Source organism: Acipenser ruthenus, chromosome 28, assembly GCF_902713425.1.
Source record: "Acipenser ruthenus chromosome 28, fAciRut3.2 maternal haplotype, whole genome shotgun sequence".
NCBI classification, from domain to species: Eukaryota; Metazoa; Chordata; class Actinopteri; order Acipenseriformes; family Acipenseridae; genus Acipenser; species Acipenser ruthenus.
The window spans coordinates 26,451,711-26,468,869 of record NC_081216.1 but is presented as its reverse complement, the minus strand read 5'-3'; the positions used below and the strand labels follow the sequence as shown (position 1 = coordinate 26,468,869).

The window sequence follows — 17,159 nt, the reverse complement described above, 5'->3', positions numbered from 1 at the left end:
CCGAGGGTTCACTGAATTGAGTTTTTTATGCAATTGACACTTTACAATTTTAAAAAGCCCTGCACTTCTCCTGGTACAGTCACCATTAACAGAGATACAAACACAAAGTGGAATCATTTCAATAGTTACAGTCACATGTTGCAAGACGATTTTGAGGATGCTTGTGCAATCACAATTCAATTCATCTTTTACTAGCTTGCTTCAAGTTATTAGGCCAAGCTACATTTGAAGTGTGGAAATCCTGAAAGGAACTCCATACAGATACAGCCATGGCCACCCTATAGAATTATGTAAAAATGTAAATGTAAATCATTTTCCAGAGCAAATGTCAGATAACATTTAAAGAAAAACATAACAGGATATGTGGGATCATTATTCAGAGTAACTCTTCAGTTGCTAATTAAAACTCCAATCTTCCAGTTTGATCCACCAAAAACATTAATAATAGGTGCATAATTTAAAGGGCTGCTATGGTGTTTTTCACAGATGTTACCAAACTTATCCTTTGATTGATGTGAACATGTTGCCTGCAGCAAAGCTCCAGGCAAATCTTGGTTTAGAAAGGCGGTTTAATCAATAAACACAAGTTACTTCTTGAAATGTAAAACATATTTTCTGTAAACTGGTGAACCATAACAATATTCATTAAGTCAAATGAATTTCTTAAAAAGGACGTTTTTAGGTATATAGTTACATACTAATGCTTCTACAGCAGGTATGTCGGGATAAACTAGCTGCTGCTGTGGTAATATTTGTATGAAGATCCTAGGAAGCAGATACCACAGAGTCTATTCAATGTACCTTAATGGTGGCAGATCTATATACTGCCATAGTTTAAATCATTAAGACTTTGAGACTTTATGTAAGTAAAACAGGTTTGGTCTTAATTTAACATTTGAACTGGGTCAGTATTCATCCACCACTGTTCAGCACAGATGAATAGACTTCCACATGGTACTGCAGGTAATTGCTAGAGGAAATATATACGTATTTATTTACTTATTCTTTCTGACTGTGTAACTTTCATAAAGAACCCTTGGTACACTAAAGCTTTATCTGCCTTTAAATGATTTAATACAAGGCTGGCTACAATCCCAGCCTGTGATGTGACTGTAAAGGCATACAAATACAATTACTCTTATCATGGAAAGCAATAGCAGTGTAAGGCACAAGAGCCTGCTTTATGTTATTGCTAAACCACATGACCTCCAGTATAATGTCAAATGCCCTAAATAATCAATGTCAAACTTGTGCATAGTTTCTCCATTTCCCAAGATATATAGCAGTTTTTAACCCAGTGATATCCTTTAATACAAAAAGAAAATTCAGTATTCATTGATTTCAAAGAAGATAGCTGTCTGTAATTTAACATCACCAAGAAAATTAGACTTCCTGAACTCATGTTAGCTTCCCTCAAAACAATCATGCATCAGTTCAGGAAATTATTCCAGCTTTTTCCTACCATGGACTGATTTTTATTTATACAGTATGCCCCATAATACCCAACACAATAGTTCAGTGAGAGTGCCTGTCAGTGAAGGCTCTATCATGTGTTAAGTAGTCTGCCACTGGTTCTGCATCCTGAGCTGAAGGCCAGGGCGCTAACAAAAGTCAAGCTCAACTACCACATGGTACAGCTTTCATCCAGAGGGCACTATTGCTATTAGAAAAAACATTTTTCCCCCCCTAAAACCTGCATTTACCTTGAACTTATAATGATTTGTCAGGTACCCCAGCTTCCACTGAGAACATGTTCACCCTATTTATTACATAATGAGGTTCCATCCAAGGTCAGTAACTCCAGATCTTTTGCACAATTTTGAATTTCCAGATCAACTTGTCATCTATCTGGCAGTGTATTATAACTTTCTTTTGATCTGAGAATCAGTCAACAATACAACAGCAAGAGTAAATACCATTGACGTGTGTTAGAAGAAAATCTACACAAATAGATTCTGATACCCTTAAGAAGTTGTGCTAATTAGTGTGATATGGCTTACTAAGTAAAAATGTCCCTCCATGTATTTGGACATACCACATGTACAGAAGGTGTTAAGAGGAGAAATGTAAATATATTTTTGTACAGAGGCTTCAGTTTTTAAATGCCTACAGCAGACAAGTTTAAATTAGGACATTTTTTTGACAAAACAAAAACAGCTGAAGCAAAATAGGTGCAATGATGAGGGGTTTTTTTCTATTAACATTTTAAAAGCACTAGCCAGACTGGATAGTATTAAATATTCAATACCAAAAACACGTAAAATGACCTATAATGCTCACAATGGAAAATAAAACAAACAGTAGAGGGATATCCATGACTTATTCCTTCCTTTTACCCACATCTGCAAACAATGGGCCACACAATGCAAAACCTTTAAGTGACTGGCCGAAGCAGTGGAAACTGACAGGTGTTACCCAGATTTCTGTATCCTCATAGAATTCTGTATCCTCATAGAATTCTGTATCCTCATAGAATTCTGTATCCCCTTAGATTTGACGCCCGCGTAGATCAAGATCGCTATACGTGAACGCTTGATGTTTCCGAACAGTATTTACATGTAGTAAAATTTAAATGTGTTTTAAAAGAAAAATACGGTTACTTTTAATGAAGGGTTTTGTGTATTGAGCTACACAGGAGGCTGAGCGTACTGTAGCGCTGTTTTATTTTGCTACAGAATTAGTTTGGTCTTTTTTTTCAATATTTGTTGCAAACTGCAGGAGCACTCAAGGCAGTGCTTGAGAACACATCGGGGCTCGGGCACAGGAATATCGCGCATCCAAGTCTACACAGTGATGTTATCATGCGGGGATACAGAAATCTGCGAAAACACAGGTACATCATTTCATACCGTACAGGAACACTTTTCAAAACGCTTCAAATTTTAGAGGAAGTAATTTTATTTTACTCTGCTAAAGTTCCCTGGAAAAAGGCAAATTGTTTGCCATAATGAAAGCATAAAATGTATCACAAATATCTATCTATCTATCTATCTATCTATCTATCTATCTATCTATCTATATATATATATATATATATATATATATATATATATATATATATATATATATATATATATATATATATATCTATCTATATATATATATATATATATATATATATATATATGAATGAATATGACCTAGCATGTTGATCACTATTAATTGACTTACCTTTTTACTTTCTGTTCTTTAAATCAACTTTAATAACAGCAGACAACTGATTCAAGAAAAAAAGTGCAGCTAAAGTTTTATTTTTGTTTGCAAGTGCTGTAGTTTCTCCTGTCAGTGTTCTACTCTGTAGCTCCTTATTCCTGGTCCCACTGCGAATGTTTGTCGCCATAGTTCGATAACAGTGAAGTCTGTCTTAAATCACCTGTCATGTGATTAAAGAGGCGTGCCATTGCCACCACAGTACAATGCGCGGCTACAGTAGTGCTACTACAGCATTACTGACTGTTATTCTGTACCGTGCGTGCAGCATTCTGTTCTGATGCTTAGAAAAGGACCTTTTTGTCCGGATATCAATGCTTGAATGCTCCGTGCTTTCAAATGAAATGTCAAAATGAACGTTTAATTACTATATTGTTTGTGTATGTATATGTTTTTTTTTTTATTGCTTGCACCAAGGATAAATTATTCAAGCAGTTATTTTTACTTGAATGTGCTTATTTGTTGACGAAAATAAACACACATTAAAAAAAAAAACATTAATAGTCTGCTTTGTCATTTGGTCGAGGCCAATAATAAATCAAGTCTTTCATGTAAATATATGTAAACAGTGACTTATTTCATTTTCTAAACCAGTCCAACAGCTTTGCAACGCAGATTGCGGTGTGTTTTCAAATGTATTCGGATTATGGAATGCAGGCGTGTCATTTCTAAATAAATAAATTAATAATAATAATAATAATAATAATAATAATAATAATAATAATAATAATAATAATAATAATAATAATAATAAAAAGCCAACAACTTTTTTTCTTCTCTGTTGTGTTTCTTACATTTGTTCAGAGCTCAACAGCGACATCTGGTGAATGTGAACGATGTTTTATTTTTTATTGGGGCTCTTTATTGTGCTGTATTCTATTTGATTTGAGAGATGCACCCAAGTGCACCCAGTGTTTAAATGAAACTCCTTTGGGCTTTTGTTGTACTAAAAACAAGGAATTAAGTGGTTTGAATATTATAAATATACTGGGCTCAAATTAGGGATGTGTTCTCTAAATTACAAATACCTTTATTAAGGTATATATTATTAATAGGGGTGTGCAGATTCCCCTATTAATACTGTATATCTTAAGCCGATTGGAAGTGAATTTTCCTCTCATCCGGGGTGCTGGCAATTTTTGTCGCTGTATTGCCGTACCAAGGCCGTAAACTGACAATGAAAATATTTATCCTTCAGCACGGCAGTAAACCGGGTGAGAGGACAGTCTGCTTGCAATCAAGTCTTCAGACACTGCTTTAAAGTGTGCAAGCCATTGATTGGTACTTGATTGTAAAGGTGATTGAAGGACAGATTTTCTGGTTTTGAAATCAACACATTAATGAATGGATTTATTTAATACCTGCTGATTAATACTTCTTAAAGGCAATTGTTAGTACGAGTGTGATTATCAGCACACCCCTAACTATGAATAGCTCCCTGTAAATCACAGGCTTGGATTCTATGAAGCCCATTCATATTTCAAGTGTTCCAGTCTTCTAAAATGTTGTGCAGACACTGCAGAGTACAGGGGCTGCATGCCATTGATTATTTAGAAGGAAGTTCAATTCATTAGAGCTCTTTGAATTCGTTTTCCCTAGTAAAGACATAGTCCCCTATAAAAAAGAATGTTATTTTTACATTCATTGGATGCACTCTCAATAGAACAGCACATGTTGAACATTTCCAAATGTTTTATTCATAATTAAAGAGCTATAAAAGCAGTATACCTGTTGAGAAACAGATGGAATCCCTCGATACAAAAACAGTGGATTTACCATTACATAACAGCAATTAGATCTTCATGTGCCACACAGCATACAACGTGGCACTTATAAAAAAAAAGCCAAAAGCCACCCAGATGTTGCCCAGCTGCAAGGGCTGGCCCTGAACCTTCAAGACCAGAGGTTCATACAATTGAAAGACAACTTATGGAATATGTGTTGTTTTTATTTTTAAAAAGTGCCTCTTCAAATAAAGCGTAGCAGAGGGGATATACTTAGATCAGTATTTACAGTCCATGGCTTACTTCATACCAGTACTGGATTATGGGCATTTTAGTTAACATGAGTTTTCTTCTGATTGCATGATTATTATAAACTTGAAGATATACTGTCAGCTTACTTCTTTTGACAAGCTCACCCTTAGGTACTTCCTGTGTGTGGACCTCTCCCTACTAGAACATGCTTTCTAGATTTCACTGCACAGTGTTAAAATTATTATTGTGTTTTATTTGGGTGCACTGTCTCTCCTCTGCTCAGCTGGTAAAACAAGCTGGTAATAAACTATCCCGCAGTGTGATCGCTGTTGAATGGCTTGCCAGCCCAGTCTTGTGTGGGTGGAAGAGGACAGAGATGTATACAGAGCGATTGACAGTTCCTTCCAGGGGTTAGAACTGTTTTCACAGGTGTTCAGTTTTGATCAGGGTGCACTGGTGCAGGTTGTGTCCCAGCTGTGCTCCACTGCCAGGCTTGCACAGTATATTTGAGTGATCACTATATTTCCACCCGTATCGGAATCTGCATGGATGGACCATAGGCCGTGCTCATCCACTGCCAAGTCTATGAAGGTCTATAGAGAAAGCTGATATACAGGAGCCCTCCCAGCCCCTGGCAACAGCATGCGGTCACTCACCGTCTTATTATTTATGTGGTATTTTACGATCTTGTTTATGGAGTCGTTCCTGTGAAAATACGAAAAGCCGTTGTGCACAACGTGGCCAGTTACTTGCCAGAAAAAAGGAAGAGAAAAATTCTGGGCTGCTTGCATTTACGTGTTTTTAGTAAATGCCTTCATGCTTGAAAATTAAAAAAAAAAACATCTTGTTTAGTCCCACTGAAAAAAATTATATTTTATCCAAAAACCATGGGCTGTTTTTTCAGCAGTCTTTAGTGACTTGATACTTGCCAGCATAGCATCACAATCTATTCATGAAACAAAATATATTAATAAACCATCAGCATGCCATCTCTATGCTTTGAGTGATTAGAGTGATAGAGACTTTTAGACTCTTTAGGAAAATCCTTAACAATAATCCTGAAGCTTGAACAGAAGAAGAAAACGTGTGATAAGCAGGAACCTTAAGGGTAGAATAATTACTGCTTAGAACTTCTTTAATTTAAAAATAAAGATGATGCAATAAATACAAATCTTCAACACCCGTATGCATACATGTACAGAACACATCAACATACAAATAACAGCTCTTTATACCAACTGGACTTTACCCTTTAAACTGAAAGTATCAGGTTACTGGTGGAATATCAGGAAAGTTGCATTCCTTGCTGTATAGTTGTTTTTATTTATTTAATGATTTACTATAGATGTGTTTTATAATAAGCATTATTTTCTTGGCAATGTATTAGTACATTGCAAATATGATTTGTGTTTCCTGGAGATTACTAACAGAATATTAATAGAAATATCCAGGAATGTATTCCAGTTACAGTGATATTTGCTGAAAGCTTAGAGAACTGTTTAACACACAAGTAGTGGAATGTACTGCAGACCCTCTATGATTACTGACATTAATCTATAGTAATCTAAATATTGTATTGTTACCTGGGCAATGCTCTTGATGACACTGAGCATATGCACTTATAAAAAAAAAGTGCCTTGGATTGCATTCAGATAAAAGTCTGCACCATCTAGCACATGCTCCTGAGAGCAAAGCAGCATTGTATGCAAAGCCAACAGGCTGGATTTCTCGCTCTTGATATGCATGTCTTTAATAGTAATAAGTATTTACAGTACTTGTAAGGATAGTCGGGATATTAACCATGTTAGTTAGTTAAAAACCCAAATATCTTTTCGTATTTTTTATTTTTTTTTAAAAAAAATTAGTCGTTGCCAATTAGTTTCTCCCCAAATTGAAATGCCCAATTATTTTTAGGCTCAGCTCACCGCTACCACCCCTGTGCTGACTCCGTAGGGGCGAAGATGAACACGCTCTGTCCTCCGGTGTGTGTGCCGTCAGCCGTCAACCGTCCGCTTCTTTACATTCTGCAGTATCACCGTGCAGCCGCCTCAGAGCTACAGCGTCGAAGGACAACGCAGCTCTGGGCAGTTTACAGGCAAGCCCGCAGGCTCTCGGCCAGACTACAGGGGTCGCTGGTGCGCGGTGAGCCGAGGACACCCTGGCCGATATAACCCTCCCTCCCTCCCTTGCCTTGTGCCTCTTACCCTGCTGCTCCAGTAGCTTCTCATCCACCTCCACGCAGGGCTGAGCTGGTGTCTGTGACTCCAGGTAGTCCCTCTCGGTCCTCTCCACTCGTTCTTAAACTTAGTTTTGTCAACATTTAAAGCATCCAGACGATTCCTTATTTCTTTTGTAAAGTCGTAGAGCTCTGCAAGCTCTGCACATATTTCATAAGATTTTGGTCACATTTTATCAGCCTGTCCTGTTTTTTAAACAGAATACATATATATATATATATATATATATATATATATATATATATATATATATATATATATATATATATATATATATAATTTTCAAGATGACAAATGTTTTGGCTAATAATTTTCCAATGCCAGAGTGGTCTGGCCAAAAAATAACAATTTTAATTAAAAAGACAAAAAAGCCAACAGAAGGCATACAGATAGTACAAATGCTTACCTATTTTGTGAATGTGTTCAGTCACTAATGTAATACGGAAGCTCCACCCATAACATTAAACACAGTAGTGCTAAAAAGAAAATGTATCTTCTTCATGTTCTAACCTGATGGGTGGAAAGAGACCATTCAAAAGTGTCTACATACAGTACCGTAGTTATAATCTATATACCTATAAATATACATATATACCTTAACATTTAGAGAAATATATATGCCTGTAAACATAGTAGAAGAGAGAGAGAGAGAGAGAGAGAGAGAGAGAGAGAGAGAGAGAGAGAGAGACTACATAGCTGTCGACTGGCTATGATGCTTCCACAGATCAATAGTAAAGTGCAAAGCAGGACAGAAACAGTGGTTAGACAGTCTAAAATGCCCTAATAATTTGAATCCCGCTTTCTGTACAAATGTCGCCCCTCTGCACCAACAAGTGGACATCACATGCATGTTTAATGTGCAGATAGACAGTATCAAACCTTAATACTGACAAGAAGTGCTTCCCTGATAAACCCTTTTGATACAAGTCCACAGAGGGGCAGTGTAAGATAAATCTCATTTCAGTGTTTCAAATTATATTTTCTCAAATAAGGCCTGCATGCACAGAGGAAAAATGACATTATCATTAACTTGTAGCCCCAGTTAACTGCAGTGGTCACATAGTAGAATATGCTAGATTTCTTTCTAAAATTGCATAATACTGAGTTCCTCTTTTCAAATAGTACCTGCAGCAGGTAGACTTACAGAGGGCGATCCTCTTTTTAAATCCTAGTACAGCAGAGTTAACACAAGCTTCTTCCTGACTAGCACGTTTTATTCAGGCAGCTTTTGTTTAAATTTCCGCCTCTGGCACAAGTGTTTTTCTTGGAATTAGATACCAGATGTTAGTTAAAATACATAATAGATGTCGGGCACAGCATTGAAGACAATAACATAGCCTGAAGCAGACATTAGCCATAAAAAAACGTAAACTTTGGCATTTACAGAACATTATTGCAGGATGTATTTGGTATTTGTCCTTAAGATATTAATTCATTTCATTGCCGGGTAACATTTCCTTTCATATTCTACTGAGACAGTGAATGTTCAGATTAAAGCTTTTTTTTTTTTTTTTTGCATTGTACATACAATGTAATTCAGCGGGAATTAACGTTTTCCAGACCAATGCCACCAACAGGCATTTTTATTTAAGAAATTGCAGATCTTTCCCATCTCTGAAAAATATGATATGAAATGTGGTTTTTTTTTAATTCCATAAAAGAGGTAATGGCTCATTCATACAATTTATATATGTGATTAAATAAATAGTATTACAGAAATGAGTAACCTAAATATACCACAGTTGGCTAATTACAGCTGTTCTCCCTGTACTGTGTGTTAGGACTTTTTATGGTTACTGACATTTGTTTTAGATATTTTCCACATGCGTTGATTAAAATGTCATGTTATAATTCCCTATGAGTGTATGAATGCAAACTCTCATGACTTGATATTCATCAAACTGTTGTTGGTTTGTTTCACAAATTACAAAGCAAACACTGTTAATATAAAACAAAACACTCACAAAAACAGTCACGGTTAGTTTACAGTTTTTGGAATCTGTCGCTCGGCCACATCCCCTACTGCAGTAAGACGCTGACTTCTAGTATTTTGGCTTCGGCCCCTTTTTGGATGGCCAACTGACCCTGGAATGAACTGTCAAACCATCCAATCCTGGGCATACTCTTCCTGTTATACTGATGCATTATATAAACCCTACTATTGGCAGTAAAAAGTTTAATAACAAAAAAGCAATCTCTCGAGCTCTTCTTTAGAGCCTGGACTGTCATAAAATATTTGCAAGTCTCAAAACTCTAAACAATATATTTGATGTGGTTCAGATTCTTTCCAATTAGATTTTATGGCACTAGGAGCAATCTGGTGTTATTTTCTCCTCATTTTAACATTAATTGTTACTGGAAACCTACAGTAGTACTGCAATTATGTGATAATATTCCAACAAATGTACACTATCCAAATGTGAACAACAACATCTCTCTCGAAAGACGGAGCACAAGGAGCTTAAGTGACTTGCTCAGGGTCACACACAGTGAGTCAGTGCTTGAGCCTCCTGGTTACCAGTCCTTTTCTTTAACCACTGGACCACACTTACTGACGTTTCTAAGATTGTGCCCCTATTCTAATAAACAAGTGTCAGCCTTATACTGTTATGTCTCAAAAAGAGGTAGTAGGCTATTGTCTTTCTCTGACACAATTTGGGTTATAAAAAAAAAAAACTTTCTAATTTCTAACACAAGTTTACATTTGTATTGTGACACTGCTATATTTATAGCTGCTTTTATGTAGTACCAAATAAGATAACAAACACCAACTCTGATAAAAAATAAGACTTTACAATGTTAGCATTATATAAGAAATAAAGCTGAATCCAAGAATATGAAATATTTGAATGAAAACAGATGAGCGGAAAAAGAACCACTCAGGTGTGAGTACACATTTATTTACTAAGTAACTACTATATAAATACACAGTAATTAGAGACACTTTATGTAAAGTGTTACCAAAAAAAACCCCAAAAAACTAGGTAATTTGTAAATCTTAGTAGAGACCTCTCTCTTTTGGTTGTATGTCATAGGGTGCATTAATGTGTTGAATCCAAGTTACTGTGGAATAACAACAGTTGTAGGAGATAAAAAAATAAAAAAATAAATAACATATTCAGAAACAACAGCACAGAACAGCTACAGTGTAAACTTCAGAATCACATGTTTTCCCCCGAAGCACTTGGATGCTGATGTTCACACTATTTGAATCTTATCTCACGATGCTTTCCAGATGCAGAACCTTAAATTATGCACACAATGCTCATGAGGCCCCCAGCCCTCTTTAGATTCGAATAATATTTCATTGTAAATTCAAGAGTGATCTGAGCTATGAAGTTTGTCATTAGATTACAATCATAATTCATTGTGAATTCAAGAGTAATCTGAGCTATGAAGCTTGTCATTCTGTCAGCATTTAGGGTTCAAGCTGCCTTAAAAAAAGACTGTGTTTCAGACAAGCTTGCATTTACACAGTCTATTAATAACAAATAGGACAAAGGTAACAGCTGTTGGAAAATATCTTGTAACATTTCTGAAAGACTGTTCATGTGAAGAAGAGTTGAGCAGGGGAGATGGGGATTGGCACAGGCATCTGGCTGCTAAAATTAATTAACAACAATACTTTTTACAAACCCATTACATTTTTTGCATACCATACAGGCATTTTGGGTTACTTCTGTCCATTTCAGCATCAGGATAGTTTTGAACCAAAAACGTTTGTCTATTTGACATTATTTTTTATAATTGTGCTTTGTCTTTTCACTCCCTGTCTGTCTAAATAAATGCAGAGGAGGCTGGGCAGGCGGAGTTGAAAGGTCATATGATTTGAGTGGAATAAGGAAGGTTGTTCAATACCGCCAATTAGGATTTGTCTGACAAGCTCAAGCAAGAGTACTGGCAGACTTAGAAATAACTGTCGGAACAACAGAACCCAGAAGAACTGAGCTGATCAGAAGCACAAGTAAATAGTAAATAGTAAAAGAAATGACAAAAAAACAAATAAAGACACTTACTCTTTAAGGCACAATGAAAACTGATGCTACTAAAAAACCACCAATGAGATCATATTGATTTTGCTAAAGTAGAAATAGACGCCTTTTAGGAGCTCTTACATTATACTTAATTTTCAGTCTATTATCATACATCCGCTACATCAATATCAGATGTGTTGACAGGAAGCGTGTTTAGTGTTAGAGCAATCTGCCTCATGTAATAGCAGAATAGTTTTACATGGGCTACTAATCTATCCATGTTGAGTGGATAAAGAGGTTTGATTAAGTGGGATTCTGTTTCTTGCTTTAAATGATGTTGTTAATGATGTTGCTACATCAAGAGGTATATGTCTCCCAGTACAAATACATCTAATCTGTCTGAAATGTTAGAAGATACTTGAAGATCTAAGGGGGAACTGGCACCCAAGTACATGTTCTGTTTACCAGCTAGGGATTCCTTTGAGCATCACTGATCACCTTGGATAAAGGCATCTACCAAATAAACAAATACTGCCACTAATAATAGCACCAACAAGAGGAGACGGAAAACGAGAAACGGGTCTTTAGAGACTATTTTTGTTGGTGCTTGGTGGTGTTCTGCTCAATCATACCATTTTTTTTTCATTCAGAAATGTGTTTGTTGGCTATGGGCAGTTCCCAGTATCAAATCTATAACACTGGTATTGTTATTAAGAAATCAACAGCATTGGTAAGGTACAGTGCATGTTTCATTTTGCCTCCCTTTGTTTCTGATATTCATTATTACAAATGTCAAATTGGCCAGGGCATTTACATTTTGTTTGTATATTATAAACGGTGGGAACTGGACAGCTTGCTCTGTTCATACCTCCATTTCAACAGTGGCCCTTGGCTGCCTCATTAAACCAGAACATAAATAATAACACTCGGCACAACGCTTTGTACTCACTCTTTATTAATCTTAAAGCAGTGGTTGGGTTTGAAAATATAGTTTAAATAATATGTTTTAAATAATGAAAGCTAATTTTGAAAAAACTTCACCTTACATTCCTATGATTTTGAATTCCGAAGTATAACATTTCTCTTGATAACTCATTAGCATACTGTAGAATGCCTTCGGGATAACCTTATTTAAACACTTATCAGTATTCTTAAAATATCTTTAGTCCTAAAGGCATTTAACTGTACAGTAAAGTATGGAACGCTAAAATATTTTCTGTTGCAACAAAAAAGATGGATTATAATCTATAATTATAAAACTGTTTTTAAAAGTATCATTTTGTATCTATAAAATTTTATATGCATAGATTCTTGGAACTGTCCTAGACTGATGTTAAAGAAACCTGCAACAGTGTACAATAGTTTAATCGATAATATAATATACTGTATTTAGTTCAACTAGATTACCACATATGCCTGTACCAGCAGTGCACACAATACTACACATTTACCAACTGTACAGCTCAAGATTTTCTTATAGAACATTGTCCAGAGTATTGGTAGTGTGACATCAGCATGCTTTCTAAATTTGTTGCCTTCTTGGCACCACAGAACAAGGTATATTCAACTGGAAGAGATTATATTTAAACCGCTTTCTGGTAGCTTTCAGGGTTTCAATCTAATTTTCACCAAGCAATGAGTTGAGTGGGAAGGGAAATACCCACCAAAAGAACAGTACCAGTGGATATGTTGGCTGTCTGAAAAATACACCAGCAAATCCAAGTATCCAATCACAGTGTAATTCATAGTCCAATTATGAGTGAATGAGGGAAACCAGAAACCCTTTCAAGGTTTAGATTACAAATTCTTAAAACAACCCATAACAATACAGCATTTAAGGGTTTCTTATTTATTGTGTTAAATCCATGAGTGCATGGACAACATAACAGTGCTTTATTCTGCCACGCAGCACCATCTTCTCTTTAGTAGCTGTTATTAATTTGCATATCCTTTGACAGTGTGTGTAGGGTGGGGGGGGGGGGGGTATTGTTGGTTTGAATGAAATAACCTTATCACAACTTAATGGTTTTACTATGCAAATTTTCTGCCCAGACATTAGCCAAAGTTTTCATTCATAATGCACAGCGAATGGGTCCATGGGGACTGGGGAGTTGCTGCTGCTTGCTTAGATGCGCACCATCAGCATATGCAAAGTGCCTTTCAAACGAGCTGTCTTTGTAATGATACACAAGGGCTTGGAGAACATTGTAGTACTCCAATAATTATATAAGCTGGCAGCTTGGAAAATATATTTAATAACTCAGTGCTTATTTTGTATTTGTATTTGTTGTATTATTATTATTTAAATGTACTGTTTTGTATGTAAAAACATGTCATGTTATTGCTAATTGTTTTGCAGCATGGATGGGGTTAAACTTCCCAATCCATGCTAAACCCGTGCAGAATGTGACCGTCTCCAGGTTGATCAATTTATTACTAAGTTGGAGACAGTCATATGTATATAATCCCACAGTTTAGGCTGACCGAAGTTAGTGTGTTCAGAGGTGGGATGAGAGTTGTGAGGTGAAGTAAAAGAAATTCAGTAAATCACAACAATTGCTACCCATGCTGGTTTTACTCCAGCACAATACTTGTTTTTTCCTTTTGGCCACTGTGCCGTTTTGTTTTGTATTTATGTTTTATTGTGTTTTATTCAAACTTTTTATTTGGTTTATTTATATTTAAACGTGCGCAAGCAGAGCTTGCCTCGCAGTCCTGTGTGTCGATTCACTTCCTGGCCTGACGTCACCACAAGCCATCCGGCTCACAGGGATCTATCTTGGATTCACTGAAACCAATGACAAAATCACTGTGGGAATTGCACTGTTCTAAATTACGCTAAACAGGTTCAGAGCTTGATCTAGGAAGCAATTGATTGGTTTAATTTAGGGTTAAACATACCACTACTTTATTTTCCATACACTGTACTTGTTACATAAACTCTATGAACATTCATCAAGTACTGTAGTTATTTCACTCATGAGGAAGGCTTTAAATAACTGACTTGCCACTTCTAGTAAAACTACAGTACTCAGTGAACATTCATGGCCTAGAAAACACAGTTTTAAACAGAAAGGATATCCCTTGCTAACATAACACTACTTCTCTAAATTAGTTCAGTATTTTCACATTTATACAGTAACAAAACCATTATTTATTACAGTTCTGAAATGCATAAGCCTCTGTAATGAGTTCTTTATAAAGACAATCAGTGGTTACAGAGAAATCCCACACTATTACAGATTTAAACTGAAGAGGGTAATGTGGGTACGAAATACCCTTTCTCTTCTTATCCTACAAATCACGTGTTCTTGCTGAAGACAATGTCTCCTTCTTGCTGGAATCACAGTGGCCATGTTTAGGGGATAGTGTTTTTCATACTGACTTTTAAAGGTTTGTGAATTTATGCAGGAACGGTCATAATTACATATTCATCTAAGGCTGAACCGCAAAGAAAAACTGCTTTAATATGTAGCTGTAGATGTAGGAAAGCTGAACGCTTATGTCAGAAAGCATCAGGAGAGTGATACAGTTTTCCTTTCTAAACTATATCTCTGGATCCACGTGGCTAGTTTTAATACAAACACTTTGTTTTAATAAACCTTTTTCTAAATCTTTGTGTTATACCATGTATTACTTTGCCTTAATAGACCTGTATAATGGTAGTCTGCATCTTCAGAAAGTCCTTATGGGGGTTTATTTTAACAAGCAACGCTCCATTGCTGGAACCCAGGGCCCCATTTGGTGTAAATATGTGAAAAGTGAACAAAATATGTATCTTTTAAGACTTCTGATTTCTTAGAAAGGTTTATTTATCTAGTTAACCTCCAGTAGATTTTCATTCCATGTGCTCCACCATGGAGTGCTTAGCTTTCTTTTAAAACAGCCTGTCATCATTTCTTCTTTAATAGTCTTTCAAAAGATGCAGGTCATTTTGTTTGTCAGTCTTCCATGGCACTAGGAATCTCAATTTAAAAAAGCAAATTACGTTTTGCGTGTGTGTGCGTGTGTGTGTGCGTGTGTGTGTGTGTGTGTATAACGCTGAGGGAACACAAAGCCACTTTCTGGCTTGGAAGACTGGATTTCAGTACGGCACTAGGGCACACCAGGGGAGATGGGGTTTAATACAGCAAAGCTACCTCAAACTAGGTCTCCTGGTCTCCTGGAACCAGGTTTCAAACCTTTGTTCCTGAAAAAGTGGCTTTATGTTCCCACAGCTTTAAATTCATCTACAACTATTATGTTAATATGTCCTGTATAGGGTTTCTCTTATTGTTATCATGTAGGTAAAGAGAAGCCGAGCTGCTCAAACTGTGAGATTATGTCTCATAATGTCTCCTAATGTCTCTAATGTCTCATAATGTCTTTGGTAGATTCCCTAAACACAGTGTGTTAACTGCAATGCTCTAACTATAGTTCTGTTGTATGTTGAATGCACATGATGACATCTGTACACAAGATAAGATTTTTTTTTTTTTTTGACCAATCCTTAAGAGTAATTGGTTGATTTATAATTGATCACCTACCAGAAAGAAAATTGGTTTAAGAAGATTTGGTTATTTTAAGAAGTCACTAATGTCAGGTGCAATACACTATAAAGATATTATTCTGTGAAGGGAAAAAAAGAAAGGTGATATAGCCTCAGAGGGAAATTCTTCTATTGTAAATAATTAATGCAGTGTTTCTTTCAGTTCTCACAGCTATCTTAGACTGACCAGATACAGCCATAACTTATTTTAAAAAAGAGATATATTGCCTACATTTTCACAAGTGTGTTGGAAGTGTAACTTATTGGAATGTAAAAGCTGGACGTTAATGTCCTTGCTTTAATATGTATTTATTCAGTTTAATTTCAACCTAGCAAACCTTCCCACTGATAGCTTAATACTCACATTTACTGTATCCAACTGTTTTCCATTCCATGTTTTTCCTTTTCTTCCGTGTTTTGTTTAAATAATTGACTGTGATCATCATCCCATGACGTTTCATTGTTTCTGCTCACTTATCAACTGTCTGCTTCCCCCAAATGATTAAAATTGCTTTGCAGACAGTTACTGAGGTTCTTCAGTTATCTTGAATCAAGCAGTTGTTAAATTACAATATGTCTCTCATGATGTGTGCTGCCTTCTAACACAGAACAACAGGTAATATTTTGGAGCATTTTAAATACTTCTCAGTGTTTTATTAGTTAGTCCAAATAGCTTGCATAAGATTCATTTAAATAATCAACAACATGAAATAGCATCTTTTTCCCCGTCAAGCAAACTTTTTTAAGATTCTAATTGGCTAGTTTAATCATTTTCACATTCTTTTGATTGCATTCTAAGAACAATAGCTATTATATAATGATAATTACATTCTGACATAGTTAACCCTCTAAAAGCATTTTTTTAATCCCCAGATGATAGAAACTGCAGGTTAAGTGACTTTCATTTGGTATACAGCAAAAAAGTGCCATGTGATGGTTTAATAATTACATTTCTCACACAGTGCCATGTGATAATTACATTGTTCACTTGACTGATAAATCATAGCTCCTGAGATATGAATGACGAACCCCTAAGAGATATTTTTTTCTCATTTCAATTGTTTGGTAAAAAAAAAAAATGAGCAGCAGAATTCTGTCTACTTTCTAAATAATAAAGAATGAACAAATCTTCCAGGAACAGAGGGAATCAGACAGCTGTTTCGATTCTTTTAGACATTCAATGAAAGTAATGATGCTGATAAGGATTATCAGAAACAGAAGTAACCCTCTCATC

The 17,159-nt window shown here is 35.9% G+C and overlaps 1 protein-coding gene and 1 pseudogene across 3 annotated transcripts in view; both read right to left on the bottom strand.

Annotated features, from left to right (window-relative positions):
• LOC117435066 (liprin-beta-2-like) overlaps positions 1-3,350 on the bottom strand; it is a 55,844-nt gene extending 52,494 nt beyond the window's left edge. For all 3 annotated transcript variants that reach the window (XM_034057968.3, XM_059003093.1, XM_034057974.3), the window contains exon 1: positions 3,172-3,350. The gene's annotated coding sequence lies outside the window, so the exon portion shown is untranslated. The remainder of the gene's footprint in view (positions 1-3,171) is intronic.
• Positions 3,351-5,517: 2,167 nt separating this feature from the next.
• LOC117434539 (olfactomedin-like protein 1) lies at positions 5,518-7,955 on the bottom strand (annotated as a pseudogene).
• Positions 7,956-17,159: the final 9,204 nt, after the last annotated feature.